The sequence below is a fragment of the Triticum dicoccoides genome, chromosome 4A, assembly GCF_002162155.2.
Source record: "Triticum dicoccoides isolate Atlit2015 ecotype Zavitan chromosome 4A, WEW_v2.0, whole genome shotgun sequence".
Classification (NCBI taxonomy): Eukaryota; Viridiplantae; Streptophyta; class Magnoliopsida; order Poales; family Poaceae; genus Triticum; species Triticum dicoccoides.
The window spans coordinates 653,204,457-653,222,155 of record NC_041386.1 but is presented as its reverse complement, the minus strand read 5'-3'; positions in this window follow the sequence as shown (position 1 = coordinate 653,222,155).

Below are 17,699 nucleotides of genomic sequence, written 5' to 3'. Positions count from 1 at the left end.
TAATTAACCCCCTTCTTCAAATTAGATGTGGCAGATGTGGAATGAACTCCTAGAACCAGATCGCATGAAAGCAATTCAAGAGGAATTGGCGGGATTCTTTCTTGACCACGTCATCAATAAAGCCGGAGAATATGAAGTTGATTTCAATTGCTAGGGGATTGTAATTAAGAGATCTTACATATTGTATATGTATGTAGCCAGTAGCGTCGGATAGATAATACGAAAACTTGTTGTTCGACCAATCTCTCGGAGAAGGAGAGGTCGATCGATCACTTCTCTCGGTATGCATGACGAACTTCTGTACTTAAAGGTTCCCTTCATTTTCTTACTAGCTAGCGTGTCGAGGGCCTCTCTATGTATAGTACGTAGCGTCGACCAAGCACGGACATAAGAGAGGACACTTCTCTCTATTAATTAGCTAGCTAACACAATATATGAAACACCTAAATTAACCCCCCAAAACCCCCAAACCCCTCCCCCCTTTCAAAAAAAACAAAAACCCCAGCCACTGGAATGCTGACGCATGGATGCCTTTTGGTCCCGGTTGGTGCCACCAGCCGGGACCAAAGGCCCCCCTGCCTGGGCTCGGCGCACCAGCCACGTGGAGGCCCATCTGTCCCGGTTCGTGTTAGAACCGGGACTAAAGGGGGGAGGTATTAGTAATGACCTATTAGTCCCGGTTCATGAACCGGGACTAAAGGCCCTTACGAACCGGGACAAATCCCCCCTTTTCTACTAGTGTATAGTGCTTATGTATTGTCTATGAATTGTTACTAACATTTTGTTTGGCTAGTGCATAGAGATGTCATCGTATGTCGTGTACAAGGGTAAGGTTCCCGGGGTCTACGATGACTTGGAGGAGTGTCGGAGATAGGTTCATCGTTTTAGCGGTAACAGTTACAAAGGGTACACCACTAGGGTGGAGGTGGAAGTTAGATACACGCGCTATCTAGCGTGAGAGAGGAGGGAGCGTTGGAGGAACCGGATGAAGACCAGCTTCATCGCGATTATGCTCATCGTGATGACCACAGCTCTCTTCTATGTGATGGTAGTTTAGATTGATATCGACTTGTAATGTGAAGACAAACTCGCTACTCGTGGTTTCGAGACTTGTCATGTTATAACTTTTTTCGGTATTTGAAATTCGGAGACTAATATGATGAATTGTATTCGGAGACTAATCTTCTATTGTATTCGATAAATCTGCTATTTATATGTTGTGCTCTCTATATTATGTGCAGTAATATGTTTTGTAACCTGTGCAAATATCAGAAAAGAAAAAAATCCCTAATATTCATACTAATGGCGCACCACTCAGCACACTAATGGCGCACTGCAGAAAGGACACTAATCGCGCATCACCCCCTAGTGCGCCATTAGTATGCGAAAGCACATGGGTAAATATGGCCCCCTAGGAGGCATACTAATGGCGCACGGTGGGCTATACTAATGGCGCACTGCGTGGTGTGCCATTAGTATACCAGATACTAATGGCGCACCAGGGGTGCGCCATTAGTATTTAATTCTAATGGCGTGGTGCTAGTGGCGCACCAGTAGTGCGCCATTAGTAGGCAAAACTGGTGCGCCACTAGCAGGCCTTTTCCTAGTAGTGTAGGTTGCTTAGTGATCCATCAGTGACCCCCCCCCCCCACCTTGTCCTTGTTGCCCCTGCTTCATCATCGAAGACCCAATCAACAGGATCAAAGACCAGGCCCCGGCACCGCACATCACTTCCCCTTAGTTGATCGACACTACTGGGTTTCTATCGAGTACCGAGGGTGAGACCTCATCAGCACTTCTGATGTTAAACATGTAGTGTAGCTATTCGGTCGTGGTGAACGAGGGTGATTTCCTCTTTAACCACTTTCGATACGACTCTGTCGTGCAACCCCTCAAGTGTGGACCTCGAGGGTGGTCCCTCTTACATTCACCTTGATGATTACATCGAGTGGAATTCACCGGGGGTGATTCCTCGGGTTTTCCCCTTGATGTTTGGACACACGGGTACTTGAGCTTTACAAATGCTACTTGGAAAGGCGGGTCGACCCTGTGGGGTACCCGCGAGTGATGTGGAGACGGGTTGACCTGGAGGGTGCCCGCAAGATAATTACAAGGCGTGGCTAGGCATTCCTAGCCCTTGTCACAAGTCCTCGAGATGGGGCAATAGGGGTCACATCTTTCGTGAGTCTCTGCTTGTTACTGCGCGTTCCTAATCCACTACGATGTGGACATTTGATCCGAGGGGCGTCTGGCCTGATAGCACTAACCATCACGTGGGCATAGTATGGGCATTCTGCATTGTATGCATCAGCCGAAGCTTAATAGACATCAGCGACTAAGCGGCGCGCGTCGGGTTGGACTACATAAGCACCTGCCTTTTTGAAGGAGGTAGCTAGGTCTGCTCACCGGCCGCCTACCCAACGTGCAGGAGTTCCCCGGGAGATGTCCCATGACCCCTGGGGCATAGGTTTAGTCTGGCGTGCTTGACCTCTCTATTAAGCCTAGGTCGGGTTGCGGCGTATTGTTTGGCCGAGGCCAGGCATGACCCAGGAAAGTGTGTCCGGCCGGAGTTAATCGAGCGTGGTGGGTAAGTTGGTGCACCCCTGCAAGGAAGAAAACATCTATCGATAGCCTGTCCTACGGTAACGGACACTTGGAGTTGTATCCCGATCGATAAAACTAGAACTGGATACTTGTGATGAGAATTGGATTGTGATGAGAAATGAATAGTACGGATCTGGGATCTCTTTCTCATAGGGAGTCGAGAAAGTATCTCTGGCCGAGGTTGATAACACTACTACTACTTTACTTTATGCTACTCTACTCCCTCCTGTTTGCTGCAAGACGGTGCTTTCCAGAAGATGCTAGTCTTTGATAGGACTAGGCTTTCTCTCTATTCTAGCATTTCTGCAGCCCAGTCCACATATACAGCCTTCCTTTGATAATGTTGCATATGTAGTGTAGATCCTTGCTTGCGAGTACTTTGGATGAGTACTCACGGTTTCTTTCCTCTCCCTTTTCCCCCTTTCCTTTTATTTCTGGTTGATGCAACTAGATGTCAGAGCCTAGGAGCCAGATGCCACCGCCGGTGCCTACTACTACGTGGAGACGCTGACGACCAGGAGTAGTTAGGAGGCTCCCAGGCAGGAGGCTTTGCCTTTTCGATCGTAGATGTTTTTATGCTAGCCTTCTTAAGGCAAACTTGTCTAACTTATGTCTGTACTCAGATATTGATGCTTCCACTGACTCTTGTGTTTTCGATCTTATGTATTCGAGCCCTCGAGGCCCATGGCTTGTAATTGAAAGCTTGTATTATTTTTAATTTGTGTCTAGAGTTGTGTTGTGATATCTTCCCGTGAGTCCCTGATCTTGATCGTACACATTTGCGTGTATGATTAGTGTATGATTGAATCGGGGGTGTCACATGTAGTATGGAAGATATTGGGAACTCTTGGTTGTTATGTTGACAATGAAAGCATACGCTACAAAAAAAAGACACATCCGTGACATTCTGGGCCGAATGAAAAAAATTGTCATACATATGACACTTCTATGACGATAATTGTGACAAAACCCGGTATCGTCATAGATGTGGTGGGCTCCTACTTCTATGAAAAAAAATCATGATAAAAATGGGCTTTTCTTCCTTGGCGGGCCGGAGACGCAGCTGCGTGACATTCTTTGGGCCGTCCATGATGGGAAAAAACCATGGTAGAAGCGAGGGGGAGGAAAATTTCGGGGAGTTCCCGGTTACGGTGGGAGGTCGGGGGCCGAGCGATGCACGTTTCTCTTGTAAGGTATGCGCGTGTGTGCAAGGCGTTGGCTCTAACTGAACCCGAGCGAGGCATTGGGCTCTAACTAAACCCGAGCGATTGCACTGTAGGCTACCCGTTACTGAACCCGAGCGATCGATCGATGGCTGCTAACTAAACCCGATCAAGCGATTCCTTCGCTACTGCTGCTAACTGAAGCCGATCGATTAGATGAACAGTGAGCATTGCGGGGGGTTTGGATGAACAGCGAGCGGTGGCATTGCCTCTGGATGAACAGGACCCCGTGGAGGGCTGGATGAACAGTAGACAGTGGAGGGGTGCCCGTGGAGGGGTGGTTGAACAGGACCCCGTGGTGTGGAGGGCTGGATGAACAATAGACGGTGGAGGGGTGCCCGTGGAGGGGTGGTTGAACAATAGCCGATGGAGTAGCGCACGGTGAAGGCTGGATGAACAGGAGCCCGTGGAGGCTGGAGGAGGTCGACGGTAGCCCGTGGAGGCTGGAGGAGGTCGACGGTGGAGATGAATAGTATCCCGTGGAGTCCCGTTTTGCGGTATGCCACACCCCTCCTGATGAACAGGACCCCCGTTTCGACCGTAGCGCTCCAACACAAGTCCGTTTCGTCAATTTTGCGGTACACCACACCCCTCCTGATCAACAGGACCCTCGTTTCGACCGTAGGAGGTCCGTTTCCTCTGTTTTGCGGTACGCCACACCCCTCCCGATCAACAGGACCCCCGTTTCGACCATAGAAGGTCCGTTTCCTCCGTTTTGCGGTACGCCACACCCCTCTCGATCAACAGGACCTCCGTTTCGACCGTAGGAGGTCCGTTTCCTCCGTTTTGCGGTATGCCACACCCCTCCCGATCAACAGGACCCCCATTTCGACCCTAGGAGGTCCGTTTCCTCCGTTCTGCGGTACGTCAGGCCTCGTTTCCATCACATGTTCCGTCCAAGCCCTCCTGATGAACACAACCATGCATTCCGTACCGACCCAGCCGGTTGGCTCCCACGTGTTTCGTTGCCTCCCGATGACCACGATGCATTTCGTTGCCTCCCCATGAACACGACGCATTCCGTTGCCTCCCCATGGACACGACGACGATGTTGTTTCTCCATTCCGACTCAGCCATATACACGAGCCCTCGCCGTACGTATGCGCGAGTAGGTGTTCGAGACCCCGCCCGTATGTACACATATGTGGTTATATTTTCTTTCTTGCACCCTGGCCGCTGTACGTACGTGTACATGCTACGTGTGCACCTCTACTATGACACATGAGCGCCTCTACTACGACACGTGCGCGCCTCTACATCCACCAGTATATATGTACTTACACGTTCGCGACCAGAATGACAACGCTACGTACGCTTCGACCAAGTGGGTCCCGATTGTCAGGCACTTCCTTGCGTGCGAACATGTCACTGGTGGGTCCCAGCAGTCAGGGGGGAAATCATTTTGTTTGCCCGGACGCACTTCCTTGTGTGCGAAGATGTAGCTGGTGGGTCCCAACAGTCAGGGGGGAACGTTTTTTCCGCGAAATATAGTGGCCCGTCCGGTGGGTCCCCACTATCAGGTGGAGGAATAAATTTTTTTGCGTGTAATAAGGAGGCACTTGCTTGCTGCGGCCGTGGACCCAGCTGTCAGCCTCTCCACGTACAGTCCACGTCCGATGGAAGTCGTTCCTTGACCACGTTGACCATGCCGCACCGAGAGCACCACGGCGGTGGACGATGGCGAGGCCTAGGAAGGGGACGACTCGGAGCCAGGGAAGATGCAGAAGTGGATGCCCACGCGAAGAGGAGTACGAGGGTTCACTGGTTCGGCTGCAGTGTGAGGCTGCTGTTGCCGCAGAATAACAGGGGGTGTGGGTGAGTAGAGGGATGGCCTGGCCAGCAGTGGGAATAGTAGGGGGCGGTGAGGCCTCCGCGGCATCACAGCTGGCCACGGGAGGCAGGAGCACGCGGCACGACCGGCGCTGGTTTGGGCGGCTGGAGCAAGAAGACCAGAGGTTGAAGAAGCACAACGGCCGTTGGATGAACATCGTACAGTAACAGGAGCTAGAATCGTTCATATTGACTAAGTTGATAAATCCCTCCGTCCCCGTCAACTTGGTAGGCCCACAAGTCAGCCTCCCACTATGCTAGGTTCCAGCTAGCAGGGGGAGTATTCTTTTTCTTGTGCGTAATAAGGAGGCACTTCCGGTTGGTCCGAGCTGACAGCGGGGGGAACGTTTTTTTCGCGAAATACGGTGGCCCGTCCGATGGGTCCCAACAGTCAGGGGGAAACTTTTTTTCACAAAATATTGGTGGCCCGTCCAGTGGGTCCCTGCTGTCAGGTGGAGGAATAAATATTTTCCGCGTAATAAGGAGGCACTTCCTTGCGGCTGCCGTGGACCCAGCTGTCAGCCTCTCCACGTATAGTACTCTTCCAAGAGAAGTCGGCCATTGACCACATTGACCATGCCACGCCGAGAGCACCACGCCGGTGGACAACGGTGAGGCCTAACAAGGGGAAGATGCGGCAGTGGAAGCCCGCATGGAGAGGAGTACGAGAGCTCACCGGTTCGGCTACGGCGTGAGGCTGTCGTCGCCGCAGAATAACAGGGGGTGTGGGTGAGTAGAGGGATGCCCTGGCCAGGGGTGGGAGTAGTAGGGGACGCTAAGGCATGCGCGGCAGCACAGCCGGCCGCTGGAGGCGGGAGCAGGCGGTCCCGCCCGCGCTGCTTTGGCGGTTGGAGCAAGAAGATTAGAGATTGAAGAAACACGACGGTCGTTGGAATGACATCCAACGGTTATGTTTGCTAGAATCGTTTGTTGACGTATATAATAACTAAAAAAATCTTGCATACGCGTCAACTAAACAGGCCCACAAGTCAGACCACTCCCTCTTTTTTTAATAATTTATACATAGCTCATGGGAAATTCTTATGCAATTTATTGCAGTCGTTTTTTTTGTTGGCCAGGTCCAATTTCGCATATTTCTGTGGGTTCCAAACTATTTTTAATACCGAAATGTCGAGCTAGATTTAAAGTACTTTGAAGATATGCTTAAATTAGGTTAATGCCCAATGAAATAGGAATCTGAAAATGTGAAGAAAAAAATTCAGAAATTATAAAGTAATTGCCAATTTGTCATATGTTTTTATATTTACAACCCATTTCATATTACTTACAAGATTTGCAGGCGTCTTGAAAGAGTTGCATCCCATCAGGGCGTAGAAAAATAATTAGGCCTGGATTGGTAATTTCTTCAGAAAAAATAAACTGGGCTCATATTCACAAAGAAAAAATAGCTGGGCTAGTCACATCGTGAACACAAAATATATAGCTGGGCTAGACGGGCCACAGCCCAGTTCAAACACTGCTCCGTCTCAACAATAACAAAAAAAATACTGCTCGAGTAGCTACGTCCCAGGTGTCAACCGATCTTGCGATGTTCTCTTGTCTATTTACTATATACTCTCACAATGTCGTGGGTCCCAGATGTTAGGAAAACACTAGGAGGAAGCGTTTTATTTTTCCATACACTGACGTGGTGGGCCCCTACTGTCATCCTCTTCATGTACTTCTTCCGATTCCTGTTGTTTGTTGACCATGTTGACAACCGAGAGGGCGGCGCCGCGGCGACCGCACCAAAGCGCGAGGAGGATGTCAGCATTAACGATTTAGGAGACGGTGGGGCGGCGAAGCGTGCGCTGAGGCGCAGCCAGTCGTGGGAGGCGGAAGCAGGCGGCCCCGCCGGCGCTGGTTTGGTTTTGGCGGCTGGAGGAAGACAGGACTGAAGAAACACGACAGACTGTAAAAGCAGCAGGAGTACTTAACAACCTTAACTGAAACTAGCAGGGGCACTTAACAACCAAAGATGAAAGCAGTATGAGTACTTATACAGGTTCAACCGTACAAAGCACGCCTCGAACAGTGCTACTTTGCCTACAGTTAACCAAGGGTGAGGCCGCCAAGCCCCAGGACAAGGCCCAGGCGCCACCCCGCGCATCCACAACCTTCTTTAAGCGGCTTCATCTCGCAACGTGGTCAATAAATAGGATATTTGCTTTAGAGCCATGGAAAAGCATGAACATGATCTTCTGTCCTATTCTCCAAGATGGACGGGCCTTCATTATTTGAGACCACCCATGAATAAGTATCTTTTCACCTCCAAGGGGAATTGAGTAGGTCAACATAAACATCTTGTTGTGACCAAGCGCAACTCTGACCCAACCATGGTCAGGCATCTGTATAGGAACAATAGAACTGGGCAGTTCCTATTTCAAGAAGATCACAGCTGTAAAATTGTGTATAAGCAATAGTTTATGAACAACATATATAACAGAAAACAGCTCGTACCATAAGTTTCTCGGCACAGTTGGACCTGTTCAACGAGTGCAGCAGTGGCACACATATCCCACGTGGCCTTTCACCATTGAAACGCCTCACAAGGACCTCAAGACGATCAATAAAGTGTAGGAACTTGTGGATGTCGATCAAGTCAACTTCAGTGCCATCAGTAACAGCCGAGTTATTACAGAGTAACAAACAAGCAGACTGCTTAACTCTGAAAAAACCTACACGTGCCACCAATTATAAGAAAATATTAGTTAGAAGTAGCATCTTCGTGAGATATTCGTTGCTACTTCTAAAGTTAAATTGTGATTAGTTAGACAGAATAGGTGGATTAAGAAGTAATCGAGGCAACAAGCAAGAACCAGATACAAAACTAACATGGATGAACAATTGGAACGACGTCGGGGTGGAAGATCATAGTGAAGATGAGACCAGGTTCTGCTATTTTCATCAACATTCGTGTGCCAACTTTCAGTCCGTAACACTTGAGAAAGTTTATCCAAGTTCGGCCATAAAAAAGCAGCAATCTTCTTGGTTCATGAACCCAACTCGGAACTCATATCCATGGCTTGTCTTCACTGTGACCATTAAACTAGTGTATTCAGTTATGACAAGGCCGAGCATCTTGAGTACATGTGTTTTGGCAGAGCAAATAATACACTGCAGGAAAAATAATATGAAAGCACAGCATGTTCAAAAAAAACCACCCTCCCGGATAGAAAAGAGGATTCTAGGAACATACTGTGCGTGTTTCAAAATGATGTGTTAGGATGAGAGGGAACAAGTGTGGCGTCTCGCCGAGGGCGCAGAAACCTGTAGGGTCCTCGCACTTTGGGCACTGCAAATGAAACACACTAGATTCAGTAGGAAGAAAAATGCATCAACGGCGGCGGCTGCCATCCTAGGATTACTTGCGACCAAGGGACTTGGATTTATCGGGGATGGATGAAGAATTCGTACCTGGTTCTCCATGAGAAAACCCTATGCAATCGCCGAGCGGGGGTTTTCTCTGAACAAGCAGATGAGGGAGAAGGGGATTCAGGCCCAGTGAAATATTGCCGCTTTCGTCCGTCCAGCTTACTGCTAAAGCTAGAAAGGGCGGGGGTTGTGATTTGACGGCTCATTGGGCATTACTGTGGCGCTACGACCGGGGTGTGTCTACCGTGATGTTGTGCACTCTAATTTGTGCATATGGCACGTGGACCTCGTTGCCGGTTGCCCCACATATCAGCGAAAGGAAGTAGAAAGACAGGAGTAACTAGTTACACATAAATATATATTTTGACAGAGAGATACTCCCTCTATAAAGAAATATACAAATCTTTTATATCACAGACAGTCTCACCTTGCCTGGAAATATACTCCCTCTGCAACGCACGGGCATTATGGGGGTTTGGCTTTTTTATGGGGGTTCAGCTGAGAATATAATACTCAGATAGGCTCACAGTTCTGGACTTTGGGCCGCAGGCCGACCCTGCATGTTTGGGGGCCCATGTGTTCTACCTCAGTGCTTTTCATATTGCAAGCGATCGGTACGGCGCTGGTTTTAGATGTTGTCGCAAGGCGGATACACAAAATTGAATAAAGCACGGCAGCTGTTGGAATGAAATCGAACGACAGTTCCTAACCAGCAATCAGAGTTGCAATTCTATCAGCGATATACCATGTGATAAATAATAATGTCGTACTACTTATACACAAAGGACACTTGTTTCACCATGCCATATTATTACATCAAAATCTCTCGGAGGATAGATCAGTTCGGCAGTTGCGTGCTGCTACTGAAGAATTTCAAAGTTGATTTGGACCAGCTCTCCTTACCGAGAAAGTTCGATTTTGACATCATCCCCTACCGCAAGATATGATTTAGATTTGAACCTTGACCATCCTTTAGAATCAATCATCATGCGACCATCCTTTGTACTTACAATATATTGAGCGGGTTCATTCACACCAAGGCTGTGCATGGTAAGAGAAACTTGGCCGCGGTTGCCCGGATTGTTGAACGACTCCCTCGTTGCTCTAGGAATTCTCTATTTGCTAACAAGAAGACATACCCAAATAGTTAGATCAACACAGTGAATCATGTGAAACAACATGGAAAGAAAAAAGAACGAAGCACTTTGGTGGCCAATGCTTACCAAGAAGGTGGACATGTCGCTTTTTGTAAGGACTTTGGTATATGAAGTGCAAACTGTAGCCCAGTCTGTTGTTGGTGCAACTACACGGGCCGGAGCAGATGCAAGTGCAAGTGTTGGTGCAGGTGCCAAAGCCGCTGCTACTGCTTGAGATGGTGCTCCTTGTAGAGCTGGTGCTAGTGTCGGAGAAGGTGCCGGTGTTGATGCCCGATCCTCCGGTAGATCAGACTAATCTGCTGACACGATCGGTGCCCAATTCTCAGCCGGATCAGACTGAGTTGTTGCCGCTGTCAGTGCTAGAGCAACTGTCGGTGTTCGATCCGTTTCTATAGGTGGTACCGATGTGCGAGACAGCGGCGATCGTGTCTGGTCTGCTATGATTAGCTTTCTAACTTGACTAGGATCCGTGACCATGATCCAGTTTTTTTCTTCATTTCTTTTAAATGCAAGAAGGAGTAATTGTGGCGTTTTTGTTAAACCAAACTGCAGTTCATCATAGGGATTCAGCTTGTACTCAGACAATAGACTGGTCCAATTTTTTCGAGTAAAATAACTGATGGATAGTGCCTTCGTTACTGACACGACACAAGAAGTGAAACCAGCAAAAATAGCCATCGTAGAGCAAACCAAATGGTTTATTATGTGACGAATGTCGCAAAGCCTGCATCACAAAATTGCAGGAAAAGAAAGAAAACATGACATTAAATCAATAAGATTTAGACAGTAAATCAATAAGATTTACTTGATGTGACACGAGTGAATCCTTACCAGGAAATCACTATGTTGAAGTACTAAACAGAAGATTGATCGTCCAACTACGCATGGCATGCAGGGGCCCCGCCTACTCCCGCAAGCAGGACAGTCCAAAGGTCATGACAAATCTTATGGACCGAACATCCATGGGACTGGAAATCCTGGTGGGTGTGATAATCCCTGCAATGCATATAGATATTGGAGTGTAACCATAATTGATAAACCATCCTCACAAAAAATATGATATGGATACTTCAAAATATACAGACTGAATTGAGTGGACAAACATTAACATAGACCGTTCTCAAGACTGACCACACACCAAAAGCGGCAGTACTAATAAACAATACAGGGTTCACAAAGACAAATCAAGTACTGAACAATAGTACTTACTATAGACAAGAAAAGTTGCACTAACTAAACTCTGCAAACTATTTCTTGCCACCGACCTACGGGATGAACCCCGCTAACTAACTAGGTCATGGACTTCGTGTGAGATGTCTACATGCACCATCACCATCTTGTCAACCTTGGAGAACCTAACAGAGTGGTCTTTCCACTCAGAAACATGATGATGAAGACAGGCCGCATCAGATTTGTTGGGAAGCTTTACAAGAACCACACCCTTTGTAATCGAAGGCAGAGCCAGGAAAATTTTGTGATCAAGTACAGCCTCGAGAACACGCCTGACAACAATGCTACAGGAAAACGCTAGTTCAGGACACGTGGCGACAAGGACACAGCAGCTGGATAGTTCAGTAGTAGAACTCATCATCAGGTCTTCCAGTTCACACGGCATGACTTTGAGAACTTCATCTCCACTGCGAACCTGGTTCTAATTCAAATAGAAACCATATTTTATTACTACCTCAATTCAGAAATATAAGATGATTTTTGATATTATACTCCATATATGACTACATATACGCACAGAAATGAGTGAACAAAGACACTAGAACATGTCTTCAAAGGCATGAGAGCAGAGGGATTACTTGCAATATCCATAACACAAGTTACTGAGGCAAATATACCCTCTTAAAAGGTAGCATTGATGTTCATAAAGTAATCTATAAGAAATCAGTGTCAACCTCTCGCATGTTTTGTTCAAAAGAGGAATTTAGAACCGTCATTTGGCACACTAAAATCACATGCAAGATCACCCAGAAAGTTGTACTACCAGTACTAGTACTGTGTGTTCGATGAAAAAACACGATCAGGATCGAGAAAAAGATCGTCAACAAGAGACATTACCTGGACTTGCTTAATGAGGGATCCCGGAGAAGCGGGCTTGGACAGGGCGATGGCTTTGAGCTTGTCTGTGGTAGTCTCGGCGGGGTGCTTGCAATTCTTCGTACCATGAGCCTCGACGGTTTTGGCCAGAGCCATAGACATCACGTCGGCCGGTGCTCCGGTGTCCATCCAAGAGAGGAACTTGAGAGAGAAGAGTGAAAGAAGGAACGAGATGAGGGAGACACTACTAGGGAAAAGGCTAGCAGCAGCGCGGGTTTTAGATGTACCAGTAGCGCGGGGACATGCGCTACTAATAAGGCGCTACAGCTAATGCATAGCCGTAGCGCGTGCACACCGGCGCTACTGCTACACAAGTGTAGCAGCAGCACGGTTAGAGGAAGCTCGCTACTGCAAGTAGCCCTAGCGCGCTTTGCCTGGACGCGCTACTGCTATTGAGGCGCTGGTGCTAACTTTTATACACTCGCTACTGCTAATTTAAGTAGTTTTTTTTGGCATATTTGTTTTGTATTTGAACAGACTTTGTAGAAGAATCTTTAGCACATAGAAATGTCATCATGATACACATACAAATGTCTGCGAGACCACAAATGTAATCATAGCATGTACATACAAATAGTCTCATCATAATCATCATCCAACACAAAGTGATATCTTGTCATCATCTCGAAAATAGCGATACATGCAAGTCTCGAATACTTGCAACTACAACAACGTCATCCATCTAAACAAAGGTATACGCAAGAAGTGCTATCACTATGAGTGAGAGCGGAACTATGTAGTACATGAGGTGGCGGTTACGAGTCCTCTCTCGCGCTAGCGTGAACCTCAAGTAACTAGCTTCTCCTTCTTGTCTGCTTTTGAAGCCTTTATGGCTGGCGCCCGTGAACCCATTCACTTGCGCCTGACACTCATGCCACTCGTTGTACACCCCCGGAACCTTCCCTTTGTACACGACATAGCATTTCCATCTCAGCATCAAGAAACTAGGTACCTGTTAGAGATGCATGTTAATGAAGAGGATGTACAATCATATATATGCAACAAAATATACTAGAGCAACACCGAAAAAGAAAGGGTTAGCAACTAGATGCAACATATACAGTACGCAAGTTAATTAACTAGAGGTACGCAGGTCATCATACGCAAACTAACAAAGTAGCGTTACGCAAGTTCGGCAGGGACCGTGGACATCACAAAGTTTCATCGCTACAAAAAGTATACAAGTTCAACTGACACATATCATCATCATCGGCATCATAAATCACTAGAAGTTCCATCCTTCCATATCATCGAGGACGAACCCTAGCTTCTTGAACGGCGTGAGGTCTAGACGTTGCATGCCTATGCGAGTTCGGACGTCAGCTCGTGATATAGGGCCGTGGTGGAACATCCCCTTCTCATCGACGACTTCTTTCATGATGATCATCGCAATGTCGCTTTGGATGCGAAAGAAGTCATCTCTATGTTTATAATTCGCTTCTCCATGATATTCTAGCCACTTGTGGATATGATCATCATTTCTGCTGTTAATGCGAAGCTTTTGGTGATCCTTGTTGAACTGAATCATGAGATGGACAATGTAGAATCCATCCTTCTTGCTTGGTTTTGGGACATGGGTGCAGGAGAAGTTAGTTTTATGCGCGAAACCCATCTTCTTGTTCCTTTGTTTCCTGATCTGCACGTGGCCACCTCTAAAGCTGAAGCCTTGGAGAGCATCATCTAGAATATTCATTATGTGGGTGTAGTCCTTTTTCTCGTAGTCTCTGGAAGGGTCAAAATACACGGCGTGGGAGACTTGCTGGTAAAGAACGATAAGGACGGCGCGCCCGTTGCTGCGGGGAAAAGACACCTCAAATTATTCCCCATATGAGAGAGAAGGAATGATTGAAATGTACGAAAGGGTTGTCCAGAACTGACTTACTTTGGATGATAAGGCACGAGGACAATTTCCCGGTCCTTATTCTATACCATGAAGTTTTGGAGGTACTCCCTAGTAGTTTCATGCTCAAAGTCGTCGAGACTCAAGAAAGACTCGTGCATGTAGTACGGATCCGCCACACAGATTTGCGAGACTGCTTCACTCTTCATGACGGAGCTCGTATGTAGCACAAAAAGGCGGACGATAGTAAAATCAAGCCGCCTTGTTAGAAACATCTCAAAGATATGGTCAAACTGCAGGAAGAACACCTCCGCGGGCCGTGTGTCGACGTAGCACTTCCCCTCGGGCACACGAGCTGCGTATGTCGGATATCCTGGATCCTTTGAGGCTAGTAGGCTTTTCTCAGTCGACAACACATAGTCGTGCAATCTCCTGAGATCCCCTGATAGTGCCTCCAGCGGTTTCGGCGGTAGCATCAGCTCGCCCGTGAGATGGAACATGACTGCACCTTTCATGGGTACACGCTCTTCAGAATGCATCGTCTGGCTGCTATGTGCTCTGGCTTGTTTGGAGGCAGTTACCTTCCCCGATCTCTTCCTCTCCTTTTTCTTGGGCACACCTTCCAGACCCTTCCTTAACCCCTGCCCTAGTGTTCCCGGGCTAAGTACTGTACGACCCTCGCGCCCGGCTAGTTGAGCCTGTGTTGAGGCGGCATCTTCAGGCGTGTCCTGTGAGGATTTCATGAAGAGTGACTTTTTGCAATCCATGGTACGACCCTGCCCGGGCATATCATCCATATCCTCATTAGCAAGCTGATAGCCCGATTCTTCATATGGTTGACTCATCATATCTATGTCACAGTCATACGCGTTTGTATTGAGGTAATCCATAGGGTCGACCTCCGTCTCATCATCCATTCTCTGTTCTACAGGAGAAATTACATCAGCCAGTACTATTGCACCCCCTTCATCATGTCATCCGCCGCTCTCACCCGGCACTACAGGAGCTGGTAATTGCGTAGGCGGGGTGGTGGTCTCCGCACATGCTTGTTGATGTGTGGTAGTTATTGGTGTGCTCTCGGCCGGCTCTAGACGAATAAGATTCTTCGGCCATAGCAGCACCCAATTCTTGCAGCTTCCAATCCGCGGCGGGGTCTCGTCGTCCGCTCCCACTTACTGTACTGGAGGTGGCAAATCCTCGTGCCCCAATTTCACACTGGTCAAGCTAACCCTGAAGTGCCCAGCGGGGATCGGCTGGTTGTGGAACGTGCGTTGAGAGGGGTCCATTATCATCCCCTTTCCCACGTCCACCTTCTGGCCTTTGATCAAGTAGAGTATGGTGCACGGGGTTTCTTTCGCCTGCAAACACATATGTCTGTGGCGTAAAACAACCGAAAGGCAACAAAAATGGAATATTATCTATATATATATATATATATATATATATATATATATGTGTGTGTGTGTGTGTGTGTGTGTGTGTGTGTGTGTGTGTGTTGGTGCGACATGTAATTACCGTGACGGCATCGAGCTCAGCCAAAGACGAAGGCCCACCTAGCGCGCCTGAGACTGAGGACAGGCTGCTATGAGCGGGAGCGGCTGCGAGAGGAGGCCCAGTTGCTTGAGCAAGTGATGGTGCGATGGTGTTGTTGTTCATGGAGTTGCTCGCGACAAAACTGGGCATCGGGAAATCATGTACCGTCTTGTCTGGATTTTCCTTCGCCCAGTTGATGATAACTGGAACCAAGTTAGTAGCGAAATCATTTCTGCAGGCAGTTACAGCTGCATTGACTGCCTGCTGTAGCAACTCATATTTGTCCTCGGCTGCTTTTTTCGTGTCCTCAGCTGCTTTTTTCTCGACCGCAAGCTTCACCTTTGCGTCGATGTCCACCTGACTAAACTTCTTTTTCTGCTTCTTGGCCTCCGGGCCGTCGTTGTAAAACACCTTCCACGTGGCGCCGTCTCCAGCGCCGTGCACACGACCATATTGCGGCTGCTGGTCCAAAGGGAGTCCCTTAAGTTCGTTCAAGGCCCGGTTGAGAGGGGTGTCCCACTTGGGCCTCATCGGAGAAGTAGGGCTTTCGGCTGCAAGCCGGTGTTGCTTCTCCTGTAGTCTAATCAATTTCCTCGTGATCTTATCCGTGTAAAAAACCTTTTTCTCCTTGTCCCACTTGTAGCGGGCCCTGATGAAGTCATGCTCCAAGGGGTTGGTGAACTTCGCGAAGGGGTCTGGGAGACCCGCGGCTTCATGTTCCGCGTCCTCCTTATCCCATATGGGCCTTTTACCGAGGTAGCCACGGCTTCCGAGGTGATGCTTCCCCATGTTCCTTTGCTGAAGGATTTTGAATTTCGCAGCCTTAGCCTTGGCTACCTCGGTAGCGCAAGTGTCCTTGAACTTTTCGAACTCCTCTTCCGTAAGTGTCAGATTTTCCTCCAGAATCTTGGACAGTGGTTCATCAGCCTCAATAGCTCGTCTCACCCTCCCTTTCCAGGAGGCCAAATCATTGCTGAACATGCCCATGGCGTGATTGTTAATCTTTTTCATCTTCGGATCATCCCACGGTTGTTCTATGTTATCATCCCGGTCGGGGAACTTGAATCTCTTGTGCAACTTCGTTAGGAGCAACTGCGTCAAATGTTCTGTACTCCTTAAGTCATCGTCGTTGATGCTCGCCCATTCCCGTAGGATGCATCCTACTTGGTTCCCATAGCACTTGCGAGGTTCTTCTGGCTCAAACGGCTCAAACTTGCCAGGTGCCATCTTTGTGATCACAAGTCGTCCAATCCCTAGTTTGTTAGGTTTTCGTATCCTCTGCTTCTTATGCTTCCTCTTTTCGGTAGCAGCATCGGGGCCGGTACCTTCCCCGCCGGTACCTTCCCCACCGGTCTCGGTGCCGCCATCGGTGCCGGCGCCGTCGGTGTCGATGTCCGCGTCAGTACCATCATCGAGGCCGACATGCAAACCTTGCTTAGCAGTCAAATAGTCGAGGTACTCTTGTTCACCCTCATAATCCATCTCGTCTGCATCTTGGTCAGAAGGCCCAGTTTCTTCATTGTTCGACATGTTTCCTATGATTAAGTGTCCTCATTTATTTCTAAAAGTATGAATAAATGAGAAATAACATAAAAAGAAATCTATGTGCTAGCACTCGATATGCCAACTATGTAGCACAAATCATGCCTTTATTCATGGGAAATTTCGGCATGACCTTTGCTAAAAAATGGACATATCGAGCACCTGAAATTCGCCGGAACGGAAATGAATCAACATTCCGGCGTAACATAGGCCACTCGAATCATTTTCCAAACATGACATGTCCAAAACATGACATATGCACATATCACATGTCCAGTTCAAATTTGCATATAAATTCAGCTAATTTTGAAACCTAGCTAAATTCATAACTAAATAGATAACCTAATTAACATAACCGAAGAACCCTAGCAGAGAGATAGGGGGGTTTACAGAGGGTGCAGGGGCGAGGAGGCAGGCCCGACGACAGCCGGCAGGGGACAGGAGGGAGGCGAGGGCCGACGGGTCGGGGGCGAGCGCGCCGGGGTAGGG